Here is an 18,722-nt window from a genome sequence, read left to right on the forward strand (position 1 = left end):
AATGTGGTGGGCTAGAGGCTGGCAGGGGTGCTGGTTCGAGTACCAGCTGCTAATGTACCTGGGAATGCAGCAAAAGATGGCATGAGCCTTTGGGCCCCTGTCATCCATGTGGGAGACCCAAATGAAACTCTCGACACCTGGCTTTGGCCTGGTCCAGACCTGGCCATTGCAACCATCTGGGGCATGTACCAGCTGATGGAAAAATATTTATTTATTTGAAATTTAGAGTTAGAGAGAAAGAGAGAGAGAGAGGGTTTACTCACCAGATAGCCACCACAGTCAGTGCTGGGTCATTCCAAAGCTAGGAGCCAGGAGTTTCAGCTGGGTCTTCCACTTGGGTGGCAGTGGCTAGATCAAAAGTGAGGCAGCCAGGGTACAAAGTGGCGCTCATGTGGGCTGCCAGTGTCCCAGGCCACAGCTTTACATGTTACACCACAATGCGGCCCCAATCAATTCTTTAAAAACAAAAAATGTGTGGGGCTATCAGTAACCATTAAGACTTCTGAAAAAATGAAAAAAAAAAAACTGATTACATTTGTATTTTCAAAAGATGATATAGCTAGCACTATGATAATAAATTAGAGGAAGCTCATACTGAAGACAGAATCTGAGACCAAGAACATTGTAAAGTCATTGACCTCGCTAGCTGTGCGCAGCCACAACCTAGACCACAACTCATACCAAACTGCAGAGTCAGGAAAACAGAACCACTCTAGGTGTTTCAAACAGAGGGGAATTAATAAAGAGAGCTGTTTGCAAGTGTGTTGAAAGAGCTGGAAAGCCAAACATGAAGCTGTAAGGCAACATCCAGTTAGGCAACAATAGGAAGCACTACCCTAGAGTGCAGAGACAAAGAAGGAGGTGATATGACAGGGCCACAGACTCCAGCAGTTACAGAGCTGCACCTGTTGTGAGGGCTGCCTGGAGGGTGCGGAATCATAGAGGAAGGAGGAAGCTGTCTGACTCATCGAGTTCCCACAGTGAGGATACAGCTGCAGCTGTGAGACTGCCACCCTCCCCCAAGGCAGAGCCAGGGAGGGAGAAATACCCTAACCCATCCTCCCATGCTCTCCTTCACACCAGCTGAGCCTAACCTGGGAGCCAGCTGACAAGGGATTGTGGTGATACAGTGATTCTGCTGGGCAGGGCAGAGCAGGGGAAGAGCACTGGGTGGGTCAGAGCCTCAAATTGGCCAAAGTCGGGTACACCACACAAAGGGACATAGGGTGTCATCAATGGGGTGAGCCATGTGTGATGGAGTCGGGGGAAAGCCCAGATCCCACTGTTGTGACACTGCAGCTGATGAAGACCACAGAGGACAACCTCGGTGCTGATGGATGAGAGCTGGCTTGTGAGAGAGACAGGAAAGTTAATTATAAATGTAGATACCACTAAATTTTAAGAAGATTACCAGAATTTTAAACAAGTCTGCAAACTTAAATCCTCAAATTTTGAAAATGATTTTTGTCTATAATTGATACATGAAAAGAGAAGTTGATTTAAAAAACAAAAATGGTGAATATTTGTAAATATTCAAAAGAAAATTGAATTTTGGAATTATCTTTAATTAAGGGCTCCTGAGAGAGGGACCACGAGCTATACTGCCTGGAGCTCATATTTACCTCAAGAGATGTTGATTTTCTATCACTGATTTGAGCCTTTGGTGCAGGGCTTTTGACCTCCAGAAAGTTTGCTAAGCTATGTGCAATTAGGGGTGCATTTTAATTGCTCAGGGTTTCTATAAATAACATGAAACTAAACTCACTGTCAGGTATCGAATGCTAGATCATGATTCTGGCTCTAAAACTGTCCTGTGGTCTGAGCATCTTAGTCATATTCATCCTCACACATAAATACCAACTTTGTTTCCCTTGAATTTGACCACATTGCTAATGTGTGCCCCTTTGGCTTCTTTGCTTAGGTGTACTTTTTCATTTAAGTTTTAATACTAAATACAGAGAGAATGGACAAAATTACTCTTTTTTTGACCATTTGTGCTGAGTGAACCCATTGTACACATGATTCTGTTGAAGATCTAACTATAATTCTTGATATGCTTTTATATCTTTAAAGAGAATATTTGCACTAATTTTTAGGTCTTAAGATACATAATATTTTCTTCTTTTTCTCATAATTTACTTTCCACGACTGTACTGTATAAAAGCTTAATATTTGTGGCCAGCACTATGGTGTAGCAAGTATGGTATCAGCATCCAATATGGGCAGTGATTTGAGTCTTGGCTGCTCCACTTCCAATCCAGCTTCCTGCTAATGTTCCTGGGAAAGCAGTGGAAGATGGTCCAGGTGATTACTTCCCTCCACTCACATGGGAGACCCAGAAGATGTTCCTGGCTCTTAGATTTGGATCAGCCTAGCTCCAGCCATTGTGGCCATTTGGGGAGTAAAACAATAGATGGAAGATTCCTGTCTGTCTTTGCCTCTCTCTCTCTCTCTGCCATTTCAGTAAATAAATCTTTTTTTTAAAAAAAGAGTTTAATATTTTCTTTTTACAGGGCCAATGTAGTGGGGCAGTGGGTTTAAGCCCATGATGCCAGCATCCAAAATGAGTGCTGATTCTAGTCCCAGCTGCTCCACTTCTGATCTATCTCCCTGCTAATGTGCCTAGGAAAGCAGGAGATGATGGTCCAGGTTCTTGGGCCCCTTTACCCACATGGGAGACACAGGTGGAATTCTAGGCTACTAGCTTTGGCCAAGCTATTGTGACCATTTGGAGAGTGAACTAGAGGATGAAAGATGGCTCTCTCTCTCTTTCTCTTTCAAATAAAGAAATCTTTAATTGTGTTTATATTTGAGGACTAAATCTTCCAAATTCTGAAGGATTTCAATTGTGTTTTTACTCATATTGCAATACTCATATTGAAAGCCTGCTTATAAGACTCTGAGGCCATTAGTCTTGACAAGAATCCTCTTATGCAATATAATTCTGGACGTTTCTGACCTCATTGACACAGGATAGTTGAGGAGACTCATTTGGCGAGGCCTACGGTAATTCTGCTTTGGGCTAAGTGACTCCAGAAAACCAGGGGGGCTCTCAGTTAAATATTTCATTATGTACAGAGCAGAGCCATAGACCTTTCAGCTCTAGAAGGAACCTTCACATTCGTATCATCCAATTGGTGGAGTGTATATCTATATATGTCTGGGAAGCAAAGATAGCTTCTTTATCCAGCATGTTTCATGACTGAGTCAGTCTCCGCATTATCTTAGAGCGTCATCCTTCTCTGTTGTTTTCTTGTAACAATTATATGGAATCTCATGGAATATAGTCTGGATTAGTACATTGATCACTCTAAGAATGACTACTGTTGTTTATATCTAAAAGTCACATTTGAAATAAAATTATAATCTGGGCAATGCTAAGTCTTTTGTCTTGAAGCCAGAAGAAAGAACTTTTTATGGTACTGTTTGGATTCTGAATGTCAGCTCGTTTGGATTCATAACTCATCAATTAGAAATTTGATGACTCTGAATTCTAGGGATGATAGTAGGATATAGTAGTCTAATCTCATCAAGCGGCCCAGATTTCTACCAGGTGGATCTAATTCACCGCAGATGAGCAGGGCCAGCTGCGCAACCTCTCCTGGTGGTCAACAACAGTTCTTGACAGCGCTCACTGCTGTTACTAGGTTCCAGCTTTCTCTGTCTGTCTCTCAGTCATTCTTTCACTCTCCCTGTTTCCCTCTCTTTTTTTTTTTTTTTAACTGGGAGGTGGGGGGTAGGGAGATACATATAAATTTGAATAGGCTAATACTGACTTTCAGCATGAATTTTAAACCATAGATCTTAAAAGATAGAAAGTAGACATGGCAACCATTGCACTATTCTTTGCTGGATATAGTAAACACTTTACAGATCAGCAAATGTTAACACAGCCTTCAAAACAACCGAGTTTTATAACCCAAGTGAGGTTCAGCCCCATCAGAAATTAGGTTTTCTATTAATATTTTTGATACAAGAATTCAATTAGTGTTTCTGGATTAACAAAGTAGTAGGGAAACTGTATGAGGGAAATTCAAAAGGTCATAGAAAAATAAAACTAAAGGTAAGTTTTTTTTAGCACAAATTTTTTGGACATCCACGCAGAGCCTTTTTATAATATGCATTTTCTATTAATTTCTTGAGGACCGCTTGTTATGAAGTACATGCTACTAGTATCTCCACATTTTAAAGCTGGGAAATGAGGTACAGACAAAAGGATTTGCCCAAGATTATCACAGACAGTATCACCACAGATACTCACACAGGCAGTAAGTGAAGGAGCAGTCTCCGTTCTGCTGACTCCAAAGCCTAGGAGTGGAGATGGCTACACAGTCAGGCACCTGCTAGTGCTGTGGGAATTTTAAGAAGCTGAAACCTAACCTCGCAGACTTCAAGTACAAAACTGAACAAATAAAAGAAGTTGAGCATCCCTCATGTAACCAGCTCTTTCTCTTCCTTCTACTCCTTCTCCACAAACATGGTGCCAACCATATAGTCATGCCCATTCTGAAAGGCCCCAGAGTGCCAGTTGTCTGCTTGCCTCTTTCCCACTCATATTTTCCTTCTGAAAGCAGAGCTTGATGGTCTACTCGCACTTGGTCCACCTTTATAACCATTCCCTGCCCTTCTCCTGTCCTTTTACTCCTGTGGTTGATACTCTTCTCCTGAGTACCCTCTTGGAGTTTTAAGACCCTGGTGCAAGGAAGAAAGGATGCGGCAAGTGGCTGGGGATGTGGATGCATCCATTCATTCATAGCAAGTGTTTTGCTTTCTTTACTCTTATTTAGTTGTTTTTTAAAATTTGTGTGTTTTTTGTTGTTGTTGTTGTTGTTGAACACAGTATGAAATCTGGGGAGAACTGAAGCTTCACTTTTCAGGTCTGATGAGTACTGAGCCGCTGGTGCTCACTCTCTGTTGGCTCTCAGCATCATTAGGGCTGTGCCTCAATATCTTCAGTTAACTTTCAAACCATATTTTCACAGTGAAAATAATGAAACAGAGCCAACCAAGGCCATGCACAGAAATGGAAAACCTATCATAAATTAGATCTGTATGGGTCTACTGATGATTTTGAGAGTGGCATCTACATCAAAACATTTAAATATAATTTTACAGAATAAAAGAAAATGTTCAACTAGAAATGCATGATTATGCAGTTGCTCCAAAAACATAGAGCAAAGTGGAAGTTTATAAAATCATGTGAGTGTGTGTGTGTGTGAATGAAGTGTCCTATTGGTTGTGTTTCTTTTGTTTACTGTGCTATGTGGACTTGGAAATCATGGTATCCATGTTGCCAACAATATATATATATATATACATATATATATTTATGGTGATGATAATTCCACCTTCAATTGTGAAGGAATTTAAGTATATTGATTCGGATGTATAGTCAATTTTAACTGAACTTTATAAATTCATTTCTACTTACAAAAACAGGGTATACCAAATATATTTCTTCTTGCAGTGTATACATTTTTAAAGATATTGTTTTATAGTGTTGGTATTTAAAGAAATATAGACAACTCATAACACTTGCATTTAACAAATAAGTGTATAGTAGGAAACCTAAACCAATCTGCTCCCATGGGAGGCCTATTTTTTAATCAGACTTCTTGCTGTGGTGCTGAAAAACATGAACTTTTATTTTTTTTTAGCTTTTCAATTTTTCTTAGGTACAATAATGTCTGGGTTTTAAAAAATGCCAATAACATTGAAGGGTTATAGTGACAACTAACTGTCTCTTGGCACACTTCAGCCCCACTCACTTTTAGCTGTTCTTTGATAGTTTCTTCCCCATCTCTAAATAATATGCTTATGCCATGATTTCTTGACTCATAAATTTGGAAATCAATTAACTTATTGTTACAATAGTGTCAGGAACCAAATCAAATCATGTTAGAAAGATGTTAAAATATTATAAAGAAGTACAGATCAGAATCCAGGAGACTTCAAATCAACTGGCAAGAAGGTTACCTTACTGCAATTACTGCACAGTATATAAAGCATAAAGGAGGAAGTTTTGTGACCTTTTTAGTGAGTGGCTGCACCCAGAGATGTTTAAGCTGATTTTTCTTCAGCTGATCCATTTAATTTTTTTAACCATGATTCCAAGGACTTCATTTACAATTAAAACTAGTATCTTGAGGAAATCAAGATGACTTAAATTTTGGTTGCGTGGTTATGGGCTGTTGGTCTTGGGGTATGTGTATCTGAAGTGTAGCCTTCATTTTTATTTTTCCTTAACAATAGGGAAATGTATTATAATGTATTTATAATATTAGGATATGTAAACATTATTCACTGTACAAGTCTTGGCTGTGAGAACATTTATTTAAAGGGAATTCTATCTTTTTTCATTCTCAGGACTTTGGAATGCTCCAGTCCTGTGGGCTAGGGTCTTACAGGGTAGATTTTAGAAACTTGTGGATATTTTTCATCTCCCTAAGATCTCTCTCTTAGTTGTTGTTTCCCCAAAGGTTTACTTATTTATTTGAAAGAGAGAGAGAGAAAGAAAGAGAGAAAGAGAGAAAGAGAGAAAGGCAGAGAGAGAGGCCTTCCATTTGCTAGTTCACTCCCCAAATGGTCACAGTGGCTGGGACTGATTCAGGCTAATGTTAGGAACCAGTAAATCTATCTGGGTCTCCCGTGTGGGTGCAGGGGCCCAAGCACCTGTGCCATCTGCTGCTTTCCTAGGTGCATTAGCAGGATGCTGGATTGGAAATGAAGCAGCCAGGACTTGAACCACTGCTCAGATGTGGGATGCTGGTGTCACAGGCAGAGGCCTAAGCCACTGTGCTACAAGACCGGATCCTTACTACAAAATTTTGATTAGGTCTGCAAAGAGAGAAAATAAATACAAAAAGTTTGTGTACATTTTTAATTTGGTGATTTCAGGTTGGAATAGGGGAGTGAGATGTTTACAGTTGAGTTTGGAAGGCTCTCTCTGCAGTGTAAAAAAGATTGTGAGGCAGGGGCAGGGGCGGGAGGGTTGCAGGGTAGGGGAAGAGGGATAAGCCTGGAGGCCAGGAGCCCTCAAGCACAGAAAGACTGGGATTTGAGACTGAGTGGTTTTAACTGGCCTGTTCCACATCGATTTTGCCTCTCACTGATATTGTGGCCGTGATTAATCTACTCTACTTTTCTGAGCTCCAATTTAGTCATGTGTAGCTCTACAATCCCCCTAACTCATTCTGGGGATATAGAAAAAAATACAGAAATTTAATTTAAAGTCTCTGTTATGCTGCCCACCCTCTTTGAACAACTCCCTTTGTATTCTCTGACAGTAATATCGCAGTTTAGCTCAGTCACCTGTCCTTCAGCCAGGAGACTTCTGGGAGCAGCATCTTTTAGAACCCAGCTTCTAATACAGGATTCGCTGTAGCTGTGTCATTGTTGTGGCAGCAGGGCTGAGTGCAGGACTGCTTACAAAACTGTTCCTTGCTTGTGTAAACCTTGAGGTAAGGGGTGGGGGAGAGTCCACTCTATAGAACAGCTAATTTGCTTGACTTGGTCTTGAACCCTTAGCATGACTATTTATTTACCTTGCCATGACAGGGTATTACGATATCCCAAGAATGGAGAAAACATGCAAGAGGTCTGAAAAATACCCACATCAGTCTTGAAAATACATCCTATGACGAAGAAACATTTTAATCTTGGACTCAGTACAAAATTTCAAAATGTAAGCTCAATGAGCCATAATAGGGCTAATCATAAAATTCTTAACTGTAACAGTCTTTAATTATTGTAAGCTGCAGCAATGCTTTGTGATGCTAACAGAGATGAGATGCTGCAACACTCTTTCCAAATGGTAGAACTATTTCAAGTACCTACAAAATAATTACACTTCAAAGTGCTCCCTAGGCTTGGGACCAAAAGAGAAAAAAAGAAAAGAGGCAAAAGTAAAATCCTCCAACGACAGAAAGCCTTCACCTCTGTCGGATTTTATCCTGGTTTATTGACATGTTATGATAATTGTAATTGAAAAGACAAATGAATTCCATTACTTCAGTTCTGAGGGACTAAAATTCATAGACTTATTCATGTTAAAACTGAGAGCAATTTGTTCCAAATATCCTGGTGAGAAGAAAATTGCCTTCTGTCTTTGAGGGGTCATAATAGTTTCCACAGTGTCTACAATAAACCCATTGCAGGACATAACAGATAATTGAAAACAAAAGCTGAATATATTAAGTCTGTTGGTATCAAGGTTAAAGTAGTGGAATAAAGTATTCAGGTTAAGTGATGCTATTAACTCAAGGCCTTCACATGTGGTACATCTAACACATTAATTCTTAATATGCACTTCTTTTCATATAGCTTCCACTCTCACTTGTAACTTGAATATTTTTTAGGAGATAGAAATTTTTTCCACAATAAACATTTTTTTTCTCTAGAAGCCCCTTGTAACTGCAGGGTGACTAAGCTGTGATATCATAACCAAAGAAGATCAAAACAGCCCAACGGACAAGTCACCATTATTGCCAGCCCCATGAATTGATTGTCGTGACTAGGAACATGAAAACATATTGATGGTATCAATATCAGTAACATATAGGCTCGTGAAAACAGCTGTATAGAAATCATAAATGGTATAAAGGCTGTATTTTTCCCCTTGAAGGAAATAAATGGTTTATTTGTCAGCCGTTTAAAAAGAATACCCACTCCCCATTTTAATGCGTTCCATCTTTTTCCTCGTTTTGCACCCACTTGTTCTCTGTGTTTTTTTTAAATCACTTTCCTTCCTCCCACTATTCCTGCTCTCTCTCTCTCTCTCTCTCTCTCTTCCCTCTCTCCAACACTCCACTCAACACTAGCAAGACACAGGCATTGAATTATGTCTTATCAAAGTGTTGAAATCTCAAGCTCTTCAGTATTGACATACAATCTAAGCCAACGGAAGACATCCTTACTTCTGCAAGTCTTCGCATTTATATTCCGAGTTTATCTCCAGTGGTTATCCTTATATATTATTGAATAACTAATATTATCTCGCAGACACAATTTAACCTCCTAAGTGCACTCGCTCATTCTGCTCTTCATTCCTTCCAATCTAAACTGTAGAAAACAGGGAGATTTTCGGCAGGAGGGCACAGAAATTGGGCTGTTATCTGCTCAGAAGTCTGTGGTGCCACTGTGTAAACCACAGTGGTGCCATCACCCTTGGCGTGTTGGCTTCTCACTCCGTGATCTCTGTGGGTCCTACCTGCTTCCTCTCATCCTTGCATTCTTCTCTCTGAGTTGACTCCTGCTTTTTCTCTTTTTTCTTCCTTCCACTTATCCAAATCTTTAACTGTCTTCAAATTTCAATGTGAGTTCTACCTTTGTTTTGCATGTTTTGCCTATTTATTTTTAATTCATTTGAAAGGCAGAGTGACACACAAAGAGAGACAGGGGTGGGGGGGAAAGAGAGATATCTCTTCTGCTGGTTTACTTCAAATGCCTACCATAGCCAGGGCTGGGCCAGACCAAAGTCAGGAGCCAGAGATTCAGTCTGGGTCTCCCACATGCATGGCCGGGGACTCAAGTCCTGCCTCCCAGGGTATGCATTAGCAGGAAGCTGGGCTCAGAAGCAGAACCAGGACTGAAACTCACTGACTCCAGCAGTGGATGTGGACATCCTAAATCCCTTCTTGCAAGTTTTACCTTCTTGTAGTGTGTTTTTTTTTTTTTTTTTTTGTTTTTTTTTGATATTTTCTCCCTCAGGCAGACTAAATGATACTTTTTCTGGGCTCCTATTTCTTTTTGTAAGAACCCACATATTAGTATGTAATGCAGTTCCATGAGTGTTTGCGTGGCTCTCTCTCTAAGATGCAGGCCTCTAAACTGCTTGAAGGCCACAGCTGGAATATGGATTCAGGTCTTTCTGATTTCAAAGTTTTGTGCTGTATCGAGTGTGAGAGTTTGATGGTATCAGAGAAGATGGGGGTGCCAATTTGAAACTCAAAGATTTCATATTTATGTTTTTATGGATATAAAATGCATGGTAACATGAAAGGCTCATAATGAATGATTTGAATAAAGTGAGAACTGGGTGAAGAGCGGTTTCCTGAGAAAGGCCAACATTTAAGGCATGGAGAGTGGGGCTCAGAAGAAGCAGTCTGAAGGGAAAGTGATCCGGCAGAAGTCACAGTGGACACATTCTTGAGGAAAAAAAGAATTAAAATGATCAAATGCTTTAATGAAACCTATTAAGTTTCTAGACCAAAAACAGACCATTGAGTTTGACATATGGAAAATCACTTCAAAGAAATTTTAGTATCTGAGCTTGGATAAGTAAAATTGTAACAAATTCTAGAATGAGATGATGTTGAGTAAGTCTAGACATTGTTTTGTAGCTTATTACATATGGACTTGAAAATGGGAAACACAGGCCATGCTGTGCTTTGAGTATGATCTTACTTGAATGTGGGAAATAAGCGTATGTGGAAGTGTTTTTCATGTACTTGTAGAGTGAAAGGAAATAGCTGATGGGAATGAAAGGTTTAGACACACAAAGAAGAGGAAATACAGTCGATGGGACGAGTGTGTAGAGCAAAAAGAAGTGAGAAGGCTGCAGAAACGGATAGAAAGTCTAGCCTGGGATTGAAGGGACAGGTGGAGCATTAGTTAGATGTGTGAAGTGCAAAGAGAAAAGAATGGGTAGCTTTGTAATTTATGATTCTCACTTTTCTTTTCATCTGAAAAGGGATTGTTGGTGCTTTCTTTCTTTCTCTCTCTTTGATTTGCCTTTTGGATTTAGTGATGTCTGAGTGGGCACCACCTTGCCTCAGTCCAACTTTGTGAATCTGTCAATTGCAAATCACTTCATTCTCAGGTGAGTAATTATGTTCTACATCTCATTATAGAAAATGAAGAAGTGCTAATGGAGTGTGCAGATGTTTACCTTTAACTGTAATATCTAAACATCTAAAAAACTTATGCTAAATATAACATTTCTCTTTTTGATTAGGATATTTGGTTTGAATTGTTAATGCAATTAAAAGCAAGCAAGCCTTCTTTCTGTGTCTTTGCTTAACTGGGTGATTTTAATTGCAGAGTGAGGCTGGAGATGGACGTACAACACTTAATAAGAGTTGGGAGTGGGTGACTCATGGGAGACTAGGATTGGTAGAAATGAAATTGTACACAGTTAGGAGCAAAACAGCCAAAGCAGCTGAGGGGCCTGTATGAGATACAAAAAGTCAGAACTTTGATCCTCTCATCTCAAATCTTCTGTAACTTTGGGGGAGCCATATTTCAATCCAGACAGATTTTAAGAGTTATATACACTTAATTCTGTATACATGGAGTGTAGTTATCAATATTCCTCCCAAATCCTCACAATGCTTAATTCATGAAATCCTCATTTTTGTGAGCCAGATGCATTCAACTATAAAGTATAGTCTAATTTAAATATTTGATAGGTTAATGAAAGCTTTTGAGTATCCAATTTTAAAAATGAATTTTTCAAACTGTATGATAACTCTCAAAGAGTGTTTTGTTATTAACTCTTTTGGTAAAATAATAATAGCTATTAGTTATAGAGTTATACTGCATGCTAAAATCTTTGCATGCCACTGTCAAATCTCACTGCTCTGTCAGTTTGGGTTTCTGTGTGTTGACTCTTCAATTCCTCTGTGGAGAGAGAATTTGCATAGTTTATTATTATTATTATTATTCACAACCTATCACACGATTAAGCCAAAATGAGAGGCAAAATAATTGCTATCTAAATAGAGCAACAATTGAAATGAAACAATCATGTTTTTCTTCCCAGGGACTGGTTTAGAAAGTGATTTATGCAAGGTTGTTTAAATGTGCTAAACATCCATTAATAAAGTGTTTGTTGAATGAATTAACTCAACATCGTGAAAACCACACTTATGATTTTTAAATGTTGCACATAGTCTGGAGTTATTTGGCTCATTTTTCATAGTACTCATGAGGTACTGATATCCTGGAGTTGTTTGACAGAATAGAATAAATTCTTTGTTTTGTGTTTATTCTTTTGACAGAGCTGTGTGTGGTATAGAGTTTCAAGAGTACATCTAGTGTCTATGCAAATTTCCGTGATAGACTTCAGATGGAAAGAAGCTGGGGGTGTGGGACAGAAGGTAGAGGGAAGGATGCAAAACCAGTACATGTTTCCGGCTCAGGAGTGGATCCAGTGTTGTGGAGGAGTATGGGGTAATACAAGTTACTATGCACATTGAACAAATACCAAATAATTACTGATGAAAGATGAAACTGAAAATACATTTTTATTTTTATATGATTTATATTTAAAATTTTAAATTGATTTTTCTACATGTTTGCTTTCAGATATTTTGTTTTTTAAAAATTTTATTTATTTCTGAAACAGAGATTTCCCGTTTGCTGATTCTATTCCCACTTGCTTGCCAAAACAGGGGCTGGACCAGGCCAAAGCCAAGAGCCTGGAAATCCATGTGGGTCTCCCAAGTAGGTAGTAGGAACTCATGCCCTTGAGCCATCACTGCACACCCCCAGGGTGTGCATTAACAAGAAACTGAGCGGGGAGTGGAACAAGGACTGGAACCCAGTGCTCTGATATGTGATATGGACATCCCAAGTAGCATCTTAACCTCCGCACCAAATGGCTCCCATTAAGATTGTGTATTTTGCATCAAAGGGATGCAATGAGAAATGAGGAAACGTAGCAACACACCTCTACTCCATTTCTCTTCTCCTCTGTCCCCACCACCAAGGGGGAATATTTCAAAGAAGTCTTTCCAGAAAAGTGCCCATCAGCCCCAGGTTACTATTCCAAAGGACCTTCCTATTTTCTGTTACTTTTGAAATTTGCTAAGTGTTTCACAAACCAAACAATGGTCCAATTAGCAATTAGGCGTTAATGACTCACTGTAGTAGGTCTTAGAGTTAATATATTTACAAATTTATAGGAACTTTCTTTAATCAAAAGATTGGCTATGTGGTAGTAATTACTACCCACAAGGCAAATCCATGGGGAAATATTGTGAAGACAGATTGGGTTTTGAGTGCTCTGTGTTAAGAACTCTGAAGGGTTCATTTTCAGAAATGCTCTGAGATTTCAAGTTCCTGGTAATCTAACAAGTTGGCCTGCCAGAATTTCACAGAAGTTGGCAGAAGACACGAGACTACTGGGTCAGAGACAAAGGCTAAGGTTCTGAGGTGGATCTCGCTGAGTATGCACAGGAATAGCAACATCCACGTGTTCCCATGTATTTCCTGAGGCCCAGTAGCCACAGGGTGATGCAATCAGGACCTCACATGCCTGCACACACAAGGGGTTGTGTGGCAGGAGAGGTACCCTCAGTTTAAGGAACCCAAATATTTCACAGTGGGATCTCTATGATACTTGATGTAAGCAAATCTCCCCTCTGCTCTGCAGGGAGAGACACCATTTCTATCTTCTAAGCTGTTCACTGTGTAAACATTTTTGCAAGGTAATCCATGGAAGACATGCAGAAATGCGCAATACCCACAGAAAATTATCTGCTGACATGGTATAAACAATTGCTTCTCAGCAAGTATTCCCTATTATATCCCAAGCAATGTTTTAGGGAATTCAGAGTATATTTATCAACATCATCTTTTGTTCTTCAAATGAACCTATGAACCCAGTTTAGTGGTTGGCTAAGTTGCATTGGCAAGTTGATCAATTTTTCAAAACAAAATGTGAGCAAAGATTCAATAAGATCAAATAAGAGTTCTGATCCCAGTCCATATTTTTTAAATGAAAGGAAGCCCTCCAGTAGGTATTTTCATATTTTCACTTGGTTCATTACATTGATTCTTTGTGACATTTTATTGCTATCAAGAAGTTGGTTGGATGGACAGTTGTGATTTACAAGCTACTAAAACTTGGCCTGTGTTCTTGACCACCCAAGCATGTGGAAAACCACTTATCAAAAGCCTCTACAATCCCATTTTATGTCCCAGTCTCGTGCGCACATGTTTCATGCACCATTCCCAGGTCATGCTCCATCTGCTTCTCTTCCTCTCGTGCTATTTAATCTCTTTTGGGCGCTAATGCTCTTCTTCCACAATATTTCATGAGCTCAGGTTTCACGCCATGAAGATAGGCTGATCTGTCCCAGAGTTTGTAACCCTTAGATTACATAGGCCAGCTGCCTTAGAATTTATTTTTCCTTTTCATGGATTGTCTTGATTGTGCATCTGTTTAATACGCAGCAACAGGTGTCTTGCTTCTCTTTGTAAAATGCATAAACTGTAGTTGACACATAGAGCTTTGAGAAGCCCCAAGAGTACACTTAAGGGATTCTGGTAGAGAGGGTACGCACACTGTGATGTAAGGCAGAGGACATACAGAGTGACAAGAGGCAGGCCATCCCAGTCGTCCCCCTGTGCCTGGGTCCCAGGTCCTGCTGTACTTCTCTACTACAGGGTGGATGCCTCTCACTTCCTGCCCTGCTCACGTTTTTTTGGCTTGCTTCTTGTATCAGGTGCTACCTGCTGGGACTGGAGGGGATCACCTTCCTGTTTGTTGGCTTATCTGAAATATTCTGGGTCTGCCTGGGCATTGTTTGTTCTGGCATCTCGCTGTGAGAAATACCAGCCTCAGACTCCTACAGTTCTGTTCCCAGTATTGTCAGGCTTTACATAAAAACACACAGTGTTCTCTTATTATTTGACAAAGGAATAAATGCGTGAATAGATGGCTTTCTTTTTTATTTTGAAAGACATTTCTTTCTTTGAAAGTCAGAATGGTAAACAGAAGAGGAGAAGGAGAGAGAGAGAGAGATTTTCCAAATGTTGGTTTACTCCCCAAATCGCTGAAATGGCCAGGATGGGCCGTGCTGAAGCCAGGAGCTCAGAACTCCATCCTGGTCTCCTACAGGGTGGCAGGGAGCCCAAGAATTTGGGCCACGTCTGCTGCCTTCCTAGGTGCATTAACAGGAAGCTGGATTTGAAGCAGAGTAGCCAGGATTCAACTGAAACTCAGCATTGTAAGTGCTCTGTGTCCCAGAGCAGATGGCTTCTTATTGACTTTCTAGTCAAAGCTCAGTTTGGCTTGCAGTTCAATTCCTCAGATGTCTAGACTCCATTTGCCATCAAGCGAATAAAAACAAAGTGGAAAATGTAGGTTCACATAGACATATGTAAAAAAAAAAAAACAAAACTCCCGTGACCTGTTTCTTTTACTGCTTCTTGTTTTTATTTATATGCACATAAATATAAGTTAATGCATAATTGTGACATTATCCATACACATGTATGTAGATAGACATAAGTATAAAACATAATACACCTAAGTTCTAGGATGCAGTAATGTTTTCTGAAACTAGAATCCTTCTTACACTGATTTATATATTTAATGTAGTATTTCTTCCTCTGAAGGGATATGATTAAAAAAACAGCCGATGGTGTATTTTAAAACTGATAGCATTGCAGGAATAGCTAAATATTCTTATGAGGAAGAAGCCAGGTGACAGAGAACCACTAGGATTTACAATGGGAAATGAGTCATTTTACCAGAGTTCATTGCACATGTATAGTTCTGTACCCCAGATTTCTAAGCTGAGTAAGAGGACGAGTCAATGTTTGGCTTCAATATGGCATTAACACGAGATGGCAAGGATTCCTGGACTGCTGTAATTCCAACAACACAATCTTCTCCAGTCTAACATCACAGTAATCTTTGTTGGCATTAAAGCTATTTCATCTCTGGCAGAGTAACATTCAGTGGATGGATTAGGAGTCTTATCTTGCTAAAGCCAGAAACATCAGGAATCAATAGATGAGTGACTTCTGCAAATAGCACCTGAGGGAGGAGAGCACTTTTTTCCCTTGAAGTTCCCAGGGATGATCCCAACACTACAAATGGCATGCATGAATGCTGAGCTGGAAGAATTTGATCTTTCTAAATATTTTTTTAAAGCTCAGATTAGGTCATAGCAGATGAACAAGCTAGTGTATGAACAGCTGTATTTTTGTGCTGTCTTAGTTTTGTTTTTAAGCAGTTGAAGTAAAACAACTCAAATAAATCAATCCAGGAAATTGACACAGCATGTAAACCTGGCTGAAAACATCTTAGTGAACCATGCCAAAGTACTTACAGATTTCAACTTTATTTTTCATAAACAATTTTACTCAACTCTAATACAAATATATAGATATTTCATTCATCTAAACAGACAAAACGTTTTATTCTGGAAGTACTTTTTTTTCTCTTTAAAAATGGTTACTTAGCAAGGCATCAGTTTCCCTATCAGAATAAGGGGAAAATAATAGTTCCCATTACTATCGGTTGTTTTAGAGAATGAATTAAATAATGAAAGTAAGGCACTCAGCCTCTAGCCTGACCATGGTAGGATTTTCCTAAGTAATATACAAACAAGTACTAAGTAATAATATGAAAGTTACACTAGGACACTTCTCACATTTCCACACGTTCAGCAATATTCACAGTTTGTGTGTCTCTCCTGGTCATCAGTGTTTGTATGAGTGTTCTCCGGGGTTCATGGGACTTTGCTCATTATGTGTTCATTCACACGTCCTACTCTTGGCAGCCATCTTTTCAGATCTTGCCTGTAAAGCTTATCTTTTAGTGTCCAGAGATTACAGACATGTCCATGTCCGGGTCTGTGGAGAGCTGGTCTCCACATGTGTCCCTAGAGCAAGGCACAATGGATCACTTCCTAGGCAGAACCACAAAACACTCGCAACGGCCGCTTTCCGGAGTGCATGTTATCATCCAGACACTGGTTGCCCTGTGATGAGCAGCGCCTGCCACCACCGCCGTCTCGGGCAGCCGCTCTCCATCTCTGAAGGCAGCGAAGCTTCCCGCCTCTGATTTCCCCACATTGAGGCAAATGATTCTCGCTCTTGTTGCTGGTGGAAAGTGAATTAAATTGAAGACTGGAGTGCAGCTGCCTGTAGATGTGACTCCTCCCCCCTCTTTGTTTCTTGCTAAGTGATATCATCTGCAAACAGCCAACACTTTTCTTCTTGATTTTGTTTACTTTTAATTTGCCTACACACAGCAGTAAACAAGCACCCAGAAAAAGGGGGAGAAAGGCACAGAAACAGCGAGAAACAGATCATTGGCAGTCCTAATGCAAATCCCTAATTCAAATCCTAATGCTGTCTCTGTTTCCTAAAGAAAGTGAACAGGACTCCACACCAGCACACAGTTCAACCTCGGGCAAATACTACAGGGGCAAACTGAGACCCAGCCTTGCAGAGTGGGCGCGGGGAGCTGCTCCAAGATAGAGCACAGTTCCAGTGACCTGGCGACCACGTGTTTGCTTCCACCATAGACGCCATTGACATGGATGGGAATGGACAGCCAGGGACCTAACGCGTGTTGACTGCCATGCATGTTCTAGGAGCTGGGTTAGATAGTTACATTCTTTAAAAGATACGAACTAAAGAATTCTTTAAAAGAATTAAAAGGGTAATAATGAAGACTTGATTTGGAGCCATTGCTTCGGGCTTTCAGACCACCCAGGATATAACGCAAGGGCACACTTTGCCCTGAAAATGAAGAGACCTTTACCAATCGTGGCTGAACCACTGTGGGATGTTGCAGAATGTCCCTTCATCACAATTCCTCTCTTTTTACAGTGATTTGAAAATGTTACTCTTAAGATCACAAGGTGCGCAGATCCTGGAGCCATCTTAAGTCACAGTTAAGACTTGAATGTGTTTATCAGTATCTCTCGGTTATTTAGAGATGGATTAGTTGACCAGGTTTCGGGTGCTGAGATTTTTTTCTTTTCCTCTGCTGCTCACTTTCGGGCCTTTCAGCACTCCTTGCTACACGTGTCTCAGTCTGGGGACACAGCACATGGAAGTCCGCGGGTCCCTGAGGAAAAACTCCGACAGAGAGCCTTCCAGGGGAAAGGCGAGAAACCTTTTGACCACAATGAGATCTGGGGATTTATTTAAGATTTTGATAAGGTTTGGGAGTTTTTTTCTTTTCTTTTGTATGTTTTATTGAGATGAACAAGCAGAAAACTGTTACCATGCAAAAAGAGAAGATTTGGAATTAGGAGATACTCAATCCTTGCATACACTGAGGGACTTGGCTTGTGTAACCTTTGTTTCTAAAGTTATCTGGTACAGGAATGAAAACTACAATTCATGAAATGCCAGCAGGACTTTGGGTAGCAGATGGAGTATTCTATACATCTAGGAGCTCAAGGCTTTTCTTGGGAACAGACCAGCCAAGACTTTCCCAGTAATTAAAAAAAAAAAACATTGCCATTATTGTTTTCCTAATTAGTCACATTATATGCTTAAAGGGTATATGCAAACAAACAGCCCTTTGGGGAAAGAAAAGACGGTATTGTTACTCTGCATCTGGTACATTGCCTAGTTCATTATATACTTTATTTCATTTAATTCTCAAAAAAAGAGCAATAACATCTTTGAGGCCAAAAATGCATTGTATTCTGATTGCCAGTGGCAATGCCCTGTTCTCTCCACATTTGCTGATTTTTTCCTTTCCCCCTGTTCATTTCCCTTCCTGTCTGTTTCCCTCTGTCCACATCACATTTTGTTCTCCTTTCCTGCACTTCTTGGATCTAGTTGTCAGTGTTTGCTCCTTTTCTTCTTTCCCTTCCGTGTGAGTGCTTCTTTGCAGTCTTGGGTCTGCCAAAGGCACCTGTGGGTGTCCTTCAATTCCACTGATAACTTTTGCAATTGAAACTGTTGCAGGTTGCTGGCATAAGTCACATCACATTTGGCAAAATGTGTGTTATGGATCTGGA

At 40.0% G+C, this 18,722-nt stretch overlaps 1 long non-coding RNA gene across 2 annotated transcripts in view; it reads left to right on the top strand.

Annotated features, from left to right (window-relative positions):
• The window catches only part of LOC149127517 (uncharacterized), a 73,927-nt gene that overhangs the window by 16,900 nt on the left and 38,305 nt on the right, over positions 1 to 18,722 (top strand). Inside the window, exons 2-3 of one of the 2 annotated variants that reach the window (XR_016231272.1) lie at positions 10,745 to 10,819; positions 12,000 to 12,232. This is a non-coding gene — a long non-coding RNA (uncharacterized LOC149127517). Of the gene's footprint in view, positions 1 to 10,744; positions 10,820 to 11,999; positions 12,233 to 18,722 lie in introns of those variants that run through there. The other variant, XR_016231271.1, reaches the window with a different exon arrangement.

Source organism: Oryctolagus cuniculus, chromosome 3, assembly GCF_051225735.1.
Source record: "Oryctolagus cuniculus isolate XC-2025 breed Fujian yellow rabbit chromosome 3, ASM5122573v1, whole genome shotgun sequence".
Classification (NCBI taxonomy): domain Eukaryota; kingdom Metazoa; phylum Chordata; class Mammalia; order Lagomorpha; family Leporidae; genus Oryctolagus; species Oryctolagus cuniculus.